Below are 18,209 nucleotides of genomic sequence, written 5' to 3' on the forward strand. Positions count from 1 at the left end.
AGTTTTGTGGTGGTAAAAACGGTTTTGTTGATTTTGCATAATCGTTTATTAATATCAATTTTAATGAACTCGTAAGAACAGATGGCTATCGGCCGTGCTTTGATAGTGATATTGATATGTTTTTTAAGGGTTAAAATTGAGATAATTTAACAGTTAAATTTAATTGTTATAATGGAAAATTTCTAACAATTATCTTTTTTTTACGCAAAAAATTGATAAATTTTACAACTTATGGGTGTGATCGTTTATTAAACAATGAAATTCGTTTATTGCATCCAACATTACTCATGATATGAAGGCCACTGAATACCAACCACAATTGAAAATTTATATCCTAAGAATTTTAAAAAATTTAAATTTAAATTTAAAATTTCTTCAATAAAAATTTGTAACTAGTGGTCTAAAAATAGTCTAAACATTCTAAAAAATTGAAAAATTGAAACAGCATGTTTGCTCTCTGGCGACCACCCTAAACTTCAGTTATTTGTTGGCGTACTGGAAAAACTAGCACAGTTTTAGATTCTGCGTGAAATTCTGCGTTAAATGAGTACTTATAGTTTGTCTTTGGCTTCACAAATAAACCAGAGATTGACCAAAATAGATTTTTAGAGGATATTTTCCGAGTCATTTTTTAAAATACTTTTTCAGGCGAAAATGACGTTTAGTAACTTTGAGTTATACTCATCAATCGAAAGAGTAGCTCAAGATTTATCAACTGGTTAAATCTCAGATCGGTGGGTTAAATAGTTTACGTGTGATAGTCAAAAAACCAAAAATTTAAAAAAAAATCTCGCTTATTTTTTGACGTACGGAAAAAGTTGGCACCGTTTTGGATTCTGCGTAAAATTCTGCGTTAAATGAGTACTCGAGATCTATCCACTGAACAAAACTCAAATCGGTAAGTCAAGAAGTTTACGAGTTGCGACAAAAAAATAAAAATTCAAAATTTTGTATCGCGTCAATCGATTTTTTTTAATCAATTTTGGATATCTAAAAACGAAATAAAAAGCAGAAAAAAGCGAAAAAAGCTTAGGTAAAGATTGTATCCTTCTATTTGTTGTAGTTTCAAAAATACAAAGCACCGAAAATTCCGGAAGTTGAAAATTTTTATCTTTAGCCACAACTTTGAATTAGCCATAACTCAGTTATTTTTTGACATACAGAGCAAATTAGCACCGCTTTAGTAGCATCGTGAAATTTTGCGTTAAATCCACACTAATAACTTCTCTTTATTAACTTATAACTTTTATTTAATACTTTATATTTTATAAATAAGCAAAATATTGACTAATCGGTTTTCCGAGGGTCTTTCTGGGATAATTTTTTCAGAGCGAAAACAACGTTTTGTGTCTTTGAGTTTACATCAATCGAAAGTGCAGCTTAATGTCTATTAACTTAAATCATCAATTAAATCGTAGATCGTTGGGTCAAATGACGCTAAAAAAAAAACAAAAATTCTAAAATTTTTATTCCTTCATCCATTTTTTTTTTTTAAAGTGACATCGAATTTTGGATGTCTAAGAGCGCATCAAAGTAACAAAAATGCGAGAAAAACGATGATGAAAACAGCATTTTTCAATTTGTCGTAGTTCCGGAAATATGGACCACCGGAATTTCCGGAAAACACCAGAAATCTGCACGAAATCATCAAAATTCTTAGAGAAATCCGCTCATTTCGAGGCAAAACGGCGATTTCTCGCTGATTTTCGATGTTTTCTGGCTTGAATTCGCAAAGAAGAGCTCGAAATCTACAAAACATCACTTTTAATCAAGATTTAACGGCTAGCGCAGTTTTAGATTCTGCATGAAGTTCTGCGTTAAATGAGTACAAATAACTTGAGTTTAGCTTAACAAATAAACGAAAAATTGACCGAAGGAAATTTTCATAAAGTTTCTTTAGTGTCATTTTGAGTTTGAATCGGATTTTTTTTAAATTGACCATCAAATTTTGAATATCTGAAAGCGGATTTAAAGCAACCAAAGCGCGAAAAAACGATAGTAAAACCGCACCTTTCTATTAGTTTTAGTTTCGGACATTAGAGAAGCGTTAAACATTTAAAAACTGAAAATTTTATTTTTAGTCGCACGTAAAGCTTAATCCCGGGTTTGGAATCTGCGTAAAATTCTGCGTAAAATGAGTATCCTATAACATAACTTTGCTTCAAAAATAAGCGAGATATCCACCGAATTATGTAACCAGAGGGTCTTTTTTGATCAGTTTGAAGAAGTTTTTTTAAGGCAAAAACGATGTTTTATCATTTTGAGTTAAATATCAATCAGAAGACCAAGTTGAGATTTAACTACGCCCCAAAGCACAGATTAGTAGCTCAAGTTATTTACGAGAAACAGTCAAAAAACCAAAAATTCAAAATTTTTTCTCGTTTGAGTCGGATTTTTTTTTTCAAAAAAATTTACCGCCGAATTTTGAATATTTGAGAACCGATTTTAAACAAAAACGAGGCGTAAAATGCATTTTTGTATCGTTCGTAGTCTCGGAAATATTGAGCAATAAACATTTCGAAATTGAATTTTTTTTAATCCAAACTTTAATCGGTCACAACTCAGTTATTTGTTATCGTACGTGGATTTTTGTCTAAAATTTGGAATCTGCGTGGAATTCTGCGTAAAATGAGTACCAATAGCTTAAGTTTTCTTCAAAAATTGACAAACTATTACTGATCAAATTAGGTTTTCAGAGTCTTTTTTGGTCAGTTTTAAGAAGCTTTTTCGGGGCGAAAACGCCGTTTGATGATTTTGAATTTTATATCAATCAAAAGAGCAACTCGTGATGTATCACTTGCTCAAATCTTAAATTAGTAGCTCAAGTTGTTTACGAGAGACAGTCAAAAAACCAAAAATTCAAAATTTCGTATAGTTTGAGTTGGAATCTTTTTAAAAAAAAATCCACCGTGGAATTTTAAAATTTGACAACGAATTCTCAACAACAAAAGCGTTAGAAACAAACAATGCTGAGAATCGCATTTTACTATTTCTCGTACTTCCGGAGTTATGGAACACTAAAAATTCCGGATATGTACGACCGGATTCTTAGCAACAAAAGTGCGTGAAAAACGTGGAAAACATGGAAAAAACAGCCAAGGAAGTAGAAAAACGCAAAAAAACGCATAAATTAACGGTAAAAGTAAGAGAAAATGGGCAAGAACGGGGAAAATCTCAGAGACGAAAAAACAATTATGGAAATAGAGAAATTATCACGCAACAAAATGGTAATTAACCAATTAAATTCACAAAAATCTTTCTCTCGCCTTGAATACAAAATCAAAATTCTGTAAATATCATTTCCTCTCCTAACAAGCCCGAGATAATGCATTTTTAATATTGCTATAATTTTTGTTGGCTAACCATCGCTGATTCGCCTATAATTTCCGAAATTAACCATTTTTAAATTACATTAGTGGAACAGATTCAACATTGTCTACTTGCATTGTTACATCAAACGCTGAAACAACCCAATAATCTCTAATTATAGCTCGCGAGCAAAAAACAGGATTTACCCTTTTCTCTGCACCACGAAGATGACGTATCTCGTTACATAAAAACGAAAACTCTTCTAATGACTTAATTAACATTGCAAGCAGGATTTGTCTCATTTACACGTTCTCTTCATAACAATTTATTGTTTATTAATAGCATCGTAATAGCGGACGTTACATAAGAAAACTCACCCATTGTAAAAAACACTTCTTCGTGTTAAAATTTTTGGTGAACTGATAAGGCACGTTCAACGCCTCCATTTATTGTTTCAGACTTATTTGTTTCGCGATAAGAGTCTCGTCACCAGAGAAGGATTTCTCCCACAGGAGTCTTCGGTGTAAACAGGAAGAGTCTCTTCCGTCTCGCAGTTGAACAGGATGACATCAAAGCGTGTTGATTTTTTTACAATTCCTCTTTGCATTTTTAACAATAAAAGTATAAATCAAGCGCTAAAAACGTCACGTTTATTCAAACAGTCTCCATATTTGTTGTTATAATAAATGTTTTATCATCGCGCTAAATGATTGTGACAATTTGTGTATCGAATTATTGGGAAAAATCCGAACGCAAGGTCAGTTAAATCTAATTAAATATTTATAGGGATTGAAACAATACAAAAGGCTCAATAAAATGGAGCAACAGTAAAAACAAATAAGTAATAATTTATTAGTTTGGAATTTGTTTAAATATTTGGAGATGGTGACATATCAAGGCGCCGCAAACAGACGTGGTATTTGAGGAAATGTTTAAATAGTGGAAAAAAGGGAATGAAACTGTTCACCGGTGCTAAATTTCCCCGAAAAAGAAATAATTTAGACACTTTTATATTTCTAATAAATTTCATTAGTGGATGGGTGTGAATTAAAGACCCATTTAACACGCACTGACGCAAATCCTTTTGTTTCTTTTTCTATGATTTGTTTGTTTAGCGAGCGAGCGAGCGAAAGCAGTGAAATTTTACCTTTGTTTTGATGAGGCGATTGCGGTGAGTCCACATGATAAGGGCCCGATTCTGTTAGTAAATCAATCTCGATGGTTGGCTCTCCCCGGCGATTGGAGCTTGGACGGGCCAAGATGCTCTTGACAGCCATCTTTTTGGATTATTTACGGAATTCTGACTGAAGTTGTGAAGTTGCGAAAACTCGAAACGTCAGATTTGACAAATTCGAATTTTGACAATCAAAAATTTTAAGTTTTGCTTCCTTGTGTGTAATCATTGATCTCAATGTCGTTGATTATTGCAAATTAAAGAACAGAGCTACAGCTAATTAAAACTACTAGTTGACTTACCAGCCATGTAAACTCTTTGCGTTTAAGCAGGACCGGACGCACTAGAATTTTGCCTACATTGATTGACTCGAAACAAAGCAACGTCTGTTTTATCTGTGAAATGGATAATAAGCTAAAGAGAACAAATCAGTGAAAATCAAGTAAAACAGATGTTGGTTGAGAAGGTTAATATTTTTGTCTTAATTTTTGGCGTCTTATACTTTGTATAATTTTGTAATTTGGTACAGATAATAATGAAGTTCTTCGCAATCAATTCGCAGAGTTTCGTTGCTTTAGCATTCAAACTGTCAAAGTTATAACATTTAATTTAAAATTTTTTGTTCGTCTAAAAACTGAAAAATTCGAAAATTTCAATCGTTTGTTCTAAAATTTTGTAATTTAGTACAGTTAATAATCACGTTTTTAGCAATAACTCCTCAAAGTTTCGGTGTTTTAGCATAAAGACTACCAAACTTATGAAATTAAATAATTTAAAAAGTTGCGCTTTTTGTTTGTTTATAGAATTAAACAATTCCAAACGTTCTATTTTGGTATACTTATTAAACACGTCGAAGGGCAGTGACCTTTTTAACTTTTATTATAACAACAATGAAACTACAGAAAAGTTACAAAATTTAATACGAAAAATTTGATTTTTTTCTTCGGTCAAAAATTTTTTAAAATTTTTCTTGCTTGTTCTAAAATTTTGTAATTTGACAAAATTAATAATCACCTTCTTGGAAATCAATCCCCCAAGTTTCGTTGTTTTAGCATTAAAACTGTCGGAGTTAAAAAATTTAATTTAAAATGTTGCGGTTTTGTTCGTTCATTAAACTAAAAAATTCTAAAATTTTACTTGCTTGTTCTAAAACGTTATAATTTGGCCGACATTTAAAGAACGTGTAAAAAGCAGTGGCGTTCTAAAATTTCGTTGTATCAACACTAAAACTACCAAAGTTACGGAATTTAATGAAAAATTTTGGAGTTTTTTTGTTCACCCTCAAAATGAAAAATTCTAAAATTTTGCACGCGTGATCTAAAATTATGTAATTTGATGCAGTTAATAATCACGTCTTTATAAATAAGTACTTAAAGTTTCATAGTTTAAGCAATACAATTACCGAAGCTATCAAATTTAATTTAAAATGCTTGCGTCTTTGTTCGTTCATTGGCCAAAAAATCAAAAATCTTAGTAGCTTGTTCTAAAACGTTCTAATTTCTCACATTCAATAAACATGTCGACAATAGTAACGTTCTTAAATTTCATTATACCAACATTAAAATTACCAAAGTTACGGAATTTAATGAAAAATTTTGGATTTTTTTTTCTCCCAAAAAATCAAAAATTTTAAAATTTTGCTCGTTTGTTTAGAAATTTTGAGATTTTTTGCAATTAATAATTACATTCTTGAAAAATAGTTCTCGAGGTTTCGTTATTTTAGCATCAAAACTAACGCAGTTATAAAATTTAACAAACATGTTTGCGCTTTTGTTCGTTCATTGAACTAAAAAATTCTAAAATCTTGCTTGTTCTAAAACGTCATAATTTGGCCGACATTTAATGAACGTGTTAAAAGCAGTGGCGTTCTAAAATTTCGTTGTATCAACACTAAAACTACCAAAGTTATGGAATTTAATAAAAAATTTTGGAGTTTTTTTGTTCACCCTCAAAATGAAAAATTCTAAAATTTTGCACGCGTGATCTAAAATTATGTAATTTGATGCAGTTAATAATCACGTCTTTATAAATAAGTACTTAAAGTTTCATAGTTTAAGCAATACAATTACCGAAGCTATCAAATTTAATTTAAAATGCTTGCGTCTTTGTTCGTTCATTGGCCAAAAAATCAAAAATCTTAGTAGCTTGTTCTAAAACGTTCTAATTTCTCACATTCAATAAACATGTCGACAATAGTAACGTTCTTAAATTTCATTATACCAACATTAAAATTACCAAAGTTACGGAATTTAATGAAAAATTTTGGATTTTTTTTTCTCCCAAAAAATCAAAAATTTTAAAATTTTGCTCGTTTGTTTAGAAATTTTGAGATTTTTTACAATTAATAATTACATTCTTGAAAAATAGTTTTCGAGGTTTCGTTATTTTAGCATCAAAACTAACGCAGTTATAAAATTTAACAAACATGTTTGCGCTTTTGTTCGTTCATTGAACTAAAAAATTCTAAAATCTTGCTTGTTCTAAAACGTCATAATTTGGCCGACATTTAATGAACGTGTTAAAAGCAGTGGCGTTCTAAAATTTCGTTGTATCAACACTAAAACTACCAAAGTTATGGAATTTAATGAAAAATTTTGGAGTTTTTTGTTCACCCTCAAAATAAAAAATTCTAAAATTTCGCACGCTTGATCTAAAATTATGTAATTTGATACAGTTAATAATCACGTCCTTAAAAATAAGTACTTAAAGTTTCATAGTTTTAGCAATAAAATTACCGAAGCTATCAAATTTAATTTAAAATATGCGCGTTTTGACCGTTGATTGAACTAAAAAATTCTCAAATTTTACTTGCTTGTTCTAAAAGTTTGTAATTTGGTATAATTAATAATTACGTTTTAGGAAATGAGTCCTGGAAATTTAGTTGTTTTAGCTTTAAAACTATCAGAGTTATTAAATTTGATTTAAAACGTTCGCGTTCATTCATAAGACTAAAAAATTCTAAAATTTTACTTGCTTGTTCTAAAACGTTTCAATTTGACAGATTTTATAAACATGTTGATAACAGTGACGTTCTCAAATTTCATTGTACCAACCTGAAAACTACCAAAGGAACGGTATTTAATATAAAATTTTCTCAAAAATTCTAAAATTTTGCTTAATTGTTCTAAAATGTTCTAATTTAGTACACTTAGTAAGCATGTTAAGAGCAGTAACTTCTACAAATTTTACCAACATTCTACCAACATTAAAGCTACCAGAATTTCAAAATTTATTGCAAAATTTTGGAATGTTTTGTTGGTTTTATAAATAAAAATCTTTAAAATTTTGCTCGTTTGTTCGAAAATTTTGTAATTTGGTACAATAATTAATCACATTTTTGGAAATTTTTGGTCAATTAATTAATAAAAATTTTTTTTTTGCTGATAGAAGTAAAACATTCTAATCTTTTACTTGCTTGTTCTAAAACGTTCTAATTTGGCACACTTAGTAAACATGTTAAAAGCAAAAACGTTCTTAAATTTATTTGTACCAACATTAATATTACCAAAGTTACAAAATTTAATAAAAAAAAATTGAATTTTTGTTCATGCTAAAACGAAAAATTTTCAAATTTTGCTCGCTTGTTTAAAAATTTTGTAACTTAGTACAATTAATAATCACGTTGTTAGAAATAAGTTTGCGAAGTTTCGTTGTTTTCGCATTAAAACTGTCGCAGTTATGAAATTTAATTCAAAATATTTGTGCTTTTGTTCGTTCATTCAACTAAAAAATTCTAATCTTTTACTTGCTTGTTCTAAAACGTTCTAATTTGTCACACTCAGTAAACGTATTGAAAGCAGTAGTGACGTCCTTAAATTTCATTGTACCAACAGTAAAACTACCATTTTGTATTTGTTAGTAATAAGAAAATGTTCACTCAAAATAAAAAAATCTAAAATTTTACTCGCTTGTTCTAAAATTTTGTAATTGGGTTCATTTAATAATCACGTTTTTATCAACTAAATCTCAAAATTTCTTTTTAGCTAGCAAAGATCTTAATAGAAATTTTTTGCAATTTTTCCAATAATTTCAAATTTATTTTATCTGTTTGTTCAAAAATTTTGACTACCAGAAATACACATTTCCCAATACCTCAAACAATTTAGCGCTAATTATCGCTCGTTGTTCTCTTCCTACAAAAACAAAAAACCTCACAAAACATATTTTCGTCAATTAAACACCGCCAAAACAGAGCCAAAAACAAATTTGCACAAGCAATTACCCAAAAAATTATGTCCTCGTTACCACGTCTCATCCATTACATGATGGGCGGTGACTAATTGTTTCAAATTTAAAAATAATTACATATTATTTTTTCGGCCCCAATCAAAAACAGTAGCGTTTTTTTCCACGAAAAAATCGTATCGCGAATTAAAAAATAATACGTATAGTTTTATTCAAGACACGATCGTGTCATTCCATAACAATGTCGGAATCGCAGAAAAATATATGTATGTACATTTTGCAACCTTGGTGGCGGCTGTATGAATATTTGCAATTATTGAAGATTATGCTCAGAATAATTAAATAATTTCGACGAAATAGGAGAAGCATGTGATCCAAGCTTGACAATACAAAGCCTAAGCTGGGATATAAACTTTACAGTAGTCCAATACGTAATTAATACGTTTATGGCTTCGAAATCGCAATTTTCTAAATTACTTGGGTTAGTTCTCTCGAGATGATCCATGCTCTTATTACACAATTTCCGTTCTGAAAAAGTCATTGAGCAATTTCTTAATTTAATACGTGCCAAGAACTGTCAACGCGCAACAATCTTCATAAAAAGTGATAAACGACAGTTATTTTTTACCATAGGTGTGGTCTAACTTTTTGCAAAAAATACAATATAAAATGAATGGCCGTGACTGGGGTCAAGTTAATACGATTCATGTCAAGCTTTCACCTTTAAGTTCATATCAGAAACGTGATTGACTGCTTTGGTGAAGGATTGCCTCATCATGTACTTAGATTTTTAAACGAAAAGTCTCTAAGTACAATTCGGCAATTTTTAGATGCTACGAAATTCTAGTTTCAGATTTTTTTATGATATTATAGGCACTAAATTTTTTAAGAATACTAAAAGTTATTAAATTAAGGCTGTTTTAAATAATTTTGACAAAACTATTGTATATAATTTAAAAAAAACTCAATTTTTTTTATTAAATTTTGTAACAAAAATAGTAATTTTTGTAGTTTCATAACGATAATTGTTGGTACAATAAAATTTCAAGACGTTACTGCTCTCAATCTGTTTATTAGGTGTGCCAAATTAGAGCGTTTTAGACCAAACAAGTGAAAGTTGAGTTTTTTATTTTTAAGGCAAACAAAAAGTTGAAATAATATAGTTAAATTTCATTACTTTGGTTGTTTTAATGCAAAAACATCGAAAACTTGAAGACTTTTTGGTAAAACTGTGATTATTAACTTTTACCAAATTAAAGAATTTTAGAACAAGCGGGCTAAATTTTAGAATTTTTTATTTTTAGGCGAACAAAAATGCGCCATGTTTTTTACTAAAATTCTCTAAATTTAGTAGTTTTAATGCTAAATTAACGAAATTTTGAGGATTTATTGCCAAAAAACGTGATTATTAACTGTACCAAATTACAAAATTGTAGAACAAGTAAACTAAATTTTAGAATTTTTTATTTTTAAAGCAAACAAGAAGTTCCAATTTTTTTTATAAAATTCCGTAAATCTTGTAGTTTTAATGTTGGTACAATGAAATTTAAGACAGTTACTGCTTTCATTATGTTTACTAAGCGTACCAAATTAGAACGTTTTCGAACAAGCAAATATGTTTTAAAATTTTTTAGTTCTATAAGCGAACAAAATTTTAAATGAAATTTCTTAACTCTAGCAGTTATGATAATAATAATAAAACAACAAAACTCGGAGAACTTATTGCAAAGAACTTTATCGTTAACTGCAGCAAATTACACAATTTTTAGAACACGCGAGCAAAATTTTTTGTTTTTAAGGCAAACAAAAAAAAATTAAGATTTTTATTAACTTCTGTAACTCTGGTAGTTTTAATGTTGGCTCAATGAAATTTAGAGATGTCACTACTTTTAACACTTTGATCGAGTGTGCCAAATTAGAATGATTTACAACAAGCAAATCAAATTTTTGAATTTTTAGTTCAATGAACGATCAACATAAAGCGCGAAAATTTTAATTTAAATTACGTAGCTTTGGTAATTTTAATGCTAAAACAATGAAACTTTAGAAATTTTTGCTAAGAAGGTGATTTAGTTACTTCACAAAATTTCAAAATTTTAGAACAAGCGAGCAAAATTTTAGAGTTTTAAATTTTTACAGCGAACAAAAAATGTTAAAAATGTTAATGTTGGTACAATAAGATTTCAGGATGTTTTTACATTAAACATGTGTCAAATTAGAACGTTTTAAAACAAGAAACCAAAATTTTGAGAATTTTTTAATTTTATGGACGAACATAAAAGTGCAACATTTTAAATTAAATTTTCCAACTCTGGGATTTTTAATGGTAAAACAATGAAATTTTGAGTACTTATTGATAAAAACGTCACTATTAATTGTACCAAATTGCACAATTTTCGAACACGCGGGCGAAATTCTAAAAAAAAATTTTAAGGCGAACAAAGTAATTTCAAAGCTTTTCATCCAATTCTTTAACTCTAGAAGTTTTAATGTTGATACAATGAATTTTGAATGAATGAACAAAATCGCAATATTTTAAATTAAATTCACTTTAGTAGTCTTAACGGTAAAACAATGCAACTTTGAGTACTTATTATTAAGAACCTGATCAATAACTGCACCAAATTGCATAATTTTAGAACAAACAAACGAAATTTTAGAATTTTTCATTTTTAAGGCAAACAATTTTTTTTTTTTTTTTTTATTAAACTCTGTTAATTTTAATGTTGGTACAATAAAATTTAAGGATGTTTTTGCATTAATCATGTTTACTTAGTGTGTCAAATTAGGACGTTTTAGAACAAATTTTAAGATTTTTTTTAATTTTATGAACGAACGTAAAAGTGCAACATTTTAAATTAAATTGCCTAACTCTGTTAGTTTAGTTTTAGCACTAAAACCATAAAACTTTAAGGATTTATTGCTAAGAACGTGATTGTTACAAAATTGTAGTAAAAGCAAGCAAAATTTTATTTATTTTTTTTATTTTTAGAACGAACAAAAAGATTTCAATTTTTTTTATTTAATTCAGTAACTCTGGTAATTTTAATGCTGGCGCAATTAAATTTGAGAACATTACATTATTGTTTATTAAGAGTGTCAATTTAGAACGTTTTAGAGAAAGCAAGTAAAATTTTTGAATTTTTTAGTTTTATGTAGGTATAAACAAAAAATCGAAATATTTTAAATTAAATTTCTTAACTCTGGTAGCTTTAATGCTAAAACAATGAAATTTTGAGGACTTATTACTAAAAACGTAATTTTTAACTGTACCAAGTAACACAATTTTTAAAAAAATGGGCAAAATTTTAGAATTTTTCATTCTTATGGCAAACAAAAAAATTCTAAAATTTTTCGTTAAATTCCATAACTCTGGTAGTTGGTACTATAAAATATGAGGACATTACTGCTTTCAACATGTTTAATGAGTTTGACAAATTATATTATTTTAGAGCATGTCAGTACAATTTTAGATTTTTTTAATTTCATGATTAAACAAAAAAGTGCAACATTTTAAATTAAATTTTCTAACTTTGGTAGTTTTAATGCGAAAACAACGAAACTTGTAGAATTTATTGCTAAAAGTCTGTTTATTAACTACACGAAATTACAAAATTTTAGAACAAGCAAGCAAAAATTTAGAATTTGTATTTTTAGAACGGACAAAAATTCCAATTTTTTTTATTAAATTCCATAACTCTGGTAATTTTAATGTTAGTACAATGAAATTTAAGGGCTTTTCTGGTTTCAACATCTAAGTATGCCAAGTTAGAACGTTTTAGAACAAGCAAGTAAAATTTTAGAATTTTTGACCCTTTTCGGCGAACAATTTTTTTTGATAAAAAATGGCAGTTCTAACCATAAAACGGTATAAAACAGTTTCATATTGTAAAATTACAGAACAAAACATTCAAATTTTTACATTTCAAAATTTGTTTTGCTCGCGCTCACTAGACACTTTAGGAAGTTCTCAATTCCGCTCTACACAATACAATCGAAAAATTCCCTTTTTTTCCCTTTCTAATCCTTCTAATCGCTTTCTAATCCCTAAACTGCGCTCGTATGAATTTAACCCGTTTCTTAACAAGTGCATCCATTGTCTCCAACAATGACAAAAAAACCGCTAATTACCGTGTCAATATTTTTCAGTTAAACTCGACGAAATTATGCAAAATTGTAGGCGTTTGCACAATTCTAATACCTATCATTACAGAAATAATTTCATCGAGCAAATAAGATGGTACTAAGTAATAATCAATTATTAATAATATCTGACCTATTTTAATTAAACCTACATCTCGGCTCAACCTTGACGTGTTAATTATGCAAAATAAATTGTAATAGACGAAACTGAAAACGAAACAATGGAATACCAGTTAAATTAATCCTCTGCCAACACAAAAAAGCCAAAAGCTGTTTATTTTTTTCTTCGCGACCTGATTGTGATCACGCTAAATCAATCACTGTCGGCGGATTTTACGCAGGCAAATATTATGAAAATTGTGTCTTCTTTATCTTGGGAAGATACACAGTCCTAATCCTTTAGGTATGGCAGAAATTCGTTTTTGTACCATGTGAGCAAGAAATTTCCTATTTGCTTATGAATTTAGTGGTAATTTAATTCACAAATAAGTGATAATTATATTAATAAAAATGGAATGTTAAACACAATTATTGGAGTTTAGTGATGATTATGTATTCAAATCGATAAGTAAATAGCCGAATTGGAAAAATCAACACGAAATCTGTATAATTTTATTGACAATTGCAGCTGAATTTGGCCTTGATATTAATATTGAAAATCATGTGAATAAATGATCAATAAATTGAATGTTTAAATTAATTAAATTAGATAACAATCTGGGATTACTGAACTTTAGACTGAAATTTATTGTGGCCGGCAACCAAATATACACGTGTTTATTTTTAACGCGCCATTAAATTAAATCAAGCGATTAACTTTAAATAGTACATAATAATAAAATATTTGTACGCTTTTGAATTCTTGGAAATTTCAAGAATCGAAGCTTTAAAAAGTGAACACAGTCTTGAAATGTTTCCAAGAATATTGAAGAGGTTTCTTATCTAATATCTGAAGTTTCGAAAACTCGTGACTCGTGACGTTCCTAAAAAAATCCTTGAGGATCTCCAGGAAATAAAAAAAGTGTGTGTTGTTGATTAATAATGGATCTGTTTGGGCAAGGACAAAGTGCGAACTTAATATACATATGTAGAATTTTATTTACGTTGAATTGTTATTGTATCGATGCCGCAAAAACCGCATAAATGAGAAGTTAGGATGAATCGAAGCGATTTCTTTCAATTCAACAAAGATAGTTTGTGGTGGTATTTTTTCTAGAATTTCAAATTGATATTTAATTCTGTGAGACTCCAGGATTTGCGTATCCAGAATTTGAAGGACAAGCATTTAATTTACCTTTCGAGTGACGGGAATGGGACTGGAAGGAGGAAGAATTGGATTGTATAGTGTGTTGCCTATAACGGGACACCGTTTATTCATTTTATCGATCCTCTCAAATCTTCAGTGTATCAGCTTTTGGGCAAATTATTTTTAATGATTTTTATGTTTTGAGTTTGTTCTAAGCTCTCTGATTTCTTCACTTCAATTTTAGATTTTTTTCTTCTAGAGGACCTTTCTTTATGTTCAGAAAATTTTTGAAAAAGTTCTAAAGACTTTACAAGCTTATCACGCTCAACAGGATTCTTGAAAGTTTTCCTGGAATGTCTAATAATTTTCAGGGCTTTTCAGGACTTCTGAGAAATTCTGAGAAAATATAAAATTTCCGAAAATTGTAGTTTTGTCTTAAAAATGAAAATGTCTCTAATTTCTTTTTTTTTTGTTGTTGTAGAGTTTTGTAATTTGTATAATTAATAGGTAAATCAAGATCATTACACCCCTCACATTTTATTTCTACAAAGTCAAAATTACATGAGTTACATTTTTTTCCAGAGAGTTCGATAATTTTAGATTCGTTCTAAAAATTATAATTTCAAACATTTATTATTTTTATTCCAGAATTTTATAATTTTTCACAATTAAAGAACATATTAAGTTTATTACTTTCTTTAAAGTTTACTTTTATAAAGTCAAAATTACAAAGTTACAATTTTTTACAAAAAAAAAATTAAAATTTACATTGATTCTAAAAATAAAATTTTTAAAAAAAATGTTTTGTAGTAGAATTTGTAATCTGACAATTAATGAGGAAGAATTACTATCCTTAAATTTTATTTTTATAAAGTGAAAATTACATAAGTTACAATTTTTATCAGAATTCGAAAATTTTAGATTCATAATCAAAATCATTTCAAAATCATAATTTCTAAAATTTGTTATTTTTGTTCTAAAATTTTGTAATTTTTCACAATTAAAGAGCAAATTAAATTTATTGTTTTTTGTAAAATTTACTTTCATAGAATTAAAATTACAAAAACTACAATTTTATACAAGAAATTTAAAAATTTTACGTTTGTTCTAATAATAAAAATTTCTAAAATTTGTCTTTTTTGTTGTAAAATTTTGTAATTTGTCACATTTTAAAGGCAAATCAAGATTATTACCGTCCTCAAATTTCATTTCTATAAAGTTAAAATTGCAAGAGTTACAATTTTTTTCAGAGAGGTAAAAAATTTTAGATTCGCTCTAAAAGTCATAATTTCTAAAGTTAGTAATTGTTGTTCTATAATTTTGGAATTTTTTACAATTACAAAGCAAATTAAGTACATTACTTTCTTTAAAGTTTTCTTTCATAGAATTATAATTAAACATTTTACATTTGCTCCAATAATAAAAGTTTCTAAAATTTGTTTTTTTTTTGTTGTAAAATTTTGTAATTTGTCACAATTAAAACGGAAATCAAGATTATTACCCTCCTCAAATTTCATTTCTATAAAGTTAAAATTACAAGAGTTACAATTTTTTTCAGAGAAGTTCAAAAATTTTAGATTCGCTCTAAAAATCATAATTTCTAAAGTTTGTTATTGTTGTTCTATAATTTTGGAATTTTTCACAATTACAGAGCAAATTAAGTACATTACTTTCTTTAAAGATTGCTTTCATAGAATTATAATTAAAAAATTACATTTTTTTACAAGAATTTTGAACATTTTACAGTTGCTGTTGTTTAATTTTGTAATTTGCACAATTTAAACACAAATCAAGATTACCTTCTTCAAATTTCATTTCTATAAAGTTAAAATTACAAGAGTTCCAATTTTTTTCAGAGAGTGAGTTCAAAAATTTTAGATTCGCTCTAAAAATTATAATATCTAGTTTGTTATTTTTGTTCTATAATTTTGGAATTTTTCACAATTAAAGAGCAAATTAAGTACTTTCTTTAAAGTTTACTTTCATAAAATTAAAATTACAAAAATTACAATTTTTATTGGTTTTAATAATAAAAATTTCTACAATTTGTCTTTTTAGCAGTAGAATTTTGTAATTTGCCACAATTAAAAGACACTTTCCTGAAATTTTATTTCTACAAAGTCAAAATTACAATTTTTTACAAAAAATTTAAAAATTTAGATTTGTTCTAAGAAAAAAATTCTAAAATATGTATGTCTTTTTTGTTGTAGAATTTTGTGCATTTTGACAATTAATAAGCCAATTAAAACTATTACTTCTTTAAATATTATTTAGATAGAATTAAAATTACACGAATTACAATTTGTTAAAAAAAAATTAAAAAATTAAATTCTAATAAAAACATTCTAAAATTAGTTTTTTTATAATGTAGAATTTTGTAATTTCACACTATAAATAGGCAAATCAAGATTATTATTCATCTCAAATTTCAATTCTATAAAGTCAAGACTACAAGAAATTTACAAGAAATTTAAAAATTTTACATTCGTTCTAATAATAAAAAAAATCAAAAATTTTGTTTTTTTGTTATACAATTTTTTAATTTGGTACAATTAATATGAAAATCAAATTCATAATTCTCCTCAATTTTTATTTCTACTACTTTCTATTTTCTTTCTAGTCAAAATTACAAGAGTTACAATTTTTTATAAAAAATCTGAAAATTTTATATCGTTTAAATAATAATTAATTCTAAAAAATTGTCTTTTTTTGTTGTAGAATTTTGTAATTTTTACAGATAATAGGTCAATTAAAACCATTACTCTCTTCAAACTTCATTTTGATAGAATTAAAATCACAAGAGTTATATTTTTTATAAAAAGTTTGAAAATTTTAAATTCGTTTAAATAAAAAATTTGTGTTTTTTTTGTTGTAGAATTTTGTAATTTAGCATAATTATGAAGCAAATCAAGATCAATACTCTCCTGAAATTTCATTTTATAAAAGTTTTAAATTTTTAAATGGTTCTGAAAATAAAAATTTATCACATTTGTTTTTTTTTGTTGTAGAATTTTTAATTAGACACAAATCAAAAGCATTACTCTTTTCAAATTTTATTTTTATAGAATCAAAATTACAAAAGTTATTTTTTTACAGAGAGATAGAAAATTTCAAATTCGTACTAGCAATAAATCAAAGCAAGGATAAATCATTTTACCTCTTATATATTATATTTTCAATTTTTACCAATTTATATTTTGGACGTGTATAATGTGTTGCCTAAGCCTGTCGCCGCGCACTGTCATCTTACGTTGGTATGATCAACCCAAATCTAAAAAACATTTTTCTTCTAACTCTCCTTTCAAAGAACTTCGCCGCAGTTTCCTACCACCGAGAAAATCAATCATTTCCCGGGAAAATCTCGTCCAGATAGCACCACCAGTGTCGAAATTTCCCATTTTCAAACATTTCCTTGTTGTAGTTTGAATAGAGCTTTCGACAATACAAGCTCAGTTGTTTACACTGCGTAAGTTACCAGGCGATTGCACTCGAATTCATCTCCGGACACCTCTTAAAAGGGTTCACTTAGCACATATCACTACTCCTTTATCCATTTTGTAAAGTGTTGAGGCTTAAATTCCCGTAAAGACGCCGACCGAGGCGTTTTTAGAAGCTTAAAGGATTTGAAGCCCTAAAGGCTTAACCAGGCACGAATTTCGCTTCATTGCCGCCACACTTGTGCTTTTCCTCCATCTGCCGGAGCATGAATTGCACAAATTGTCTAAATGACGTTTAAACGATAATTATCGAGGTGTTCTGGAGGAGGTATTGTCAGGCGCCACAAAAGTGGACACTGTCCGAATCATTAATATCTCCAAGAGGAAGGCCAAGAAGTAACAATGATCATCTTCTGTCACCGAACGGGTTATAAATGGCGTCGTAAAAGCAAAATTTTTGAAAGCGAAAGCAAAAAATACAATAGAACAGTAGCTGAGGCATTACACAACAAAAGGAGCTCGTAAATGCCTTGGTTAAAGAATTATTTAACCCATTGTAGCTGACGGAGACCTGCACATGGCTATACTCATTACAGATTTTACACGGAGATTTATGCGCTCTTGTGTCAACCCACACCGGGCTTTAATGGACGCTGGAGAAAAAAACGGACAAAGGGGGCAGTTTATGAACTGAGATCGGACACATTTGGGGCTG

The sequence above is a fragment of the Gnatocerus cornutus genome, chromosome 4, assembly GCF_029298725.1.
Source record: "Gnatocerus cornutus isolate USDA-ARS CGAHR chromosome 4, icGnaCorn1.1, whole genome shotgun sequence".
NCBI lineage: Eukaryota > Metazoa > Arthropoda > Insecta > Coleoptera > Tenebrionidae > Gnatocerus > Gnatocerus cornutus.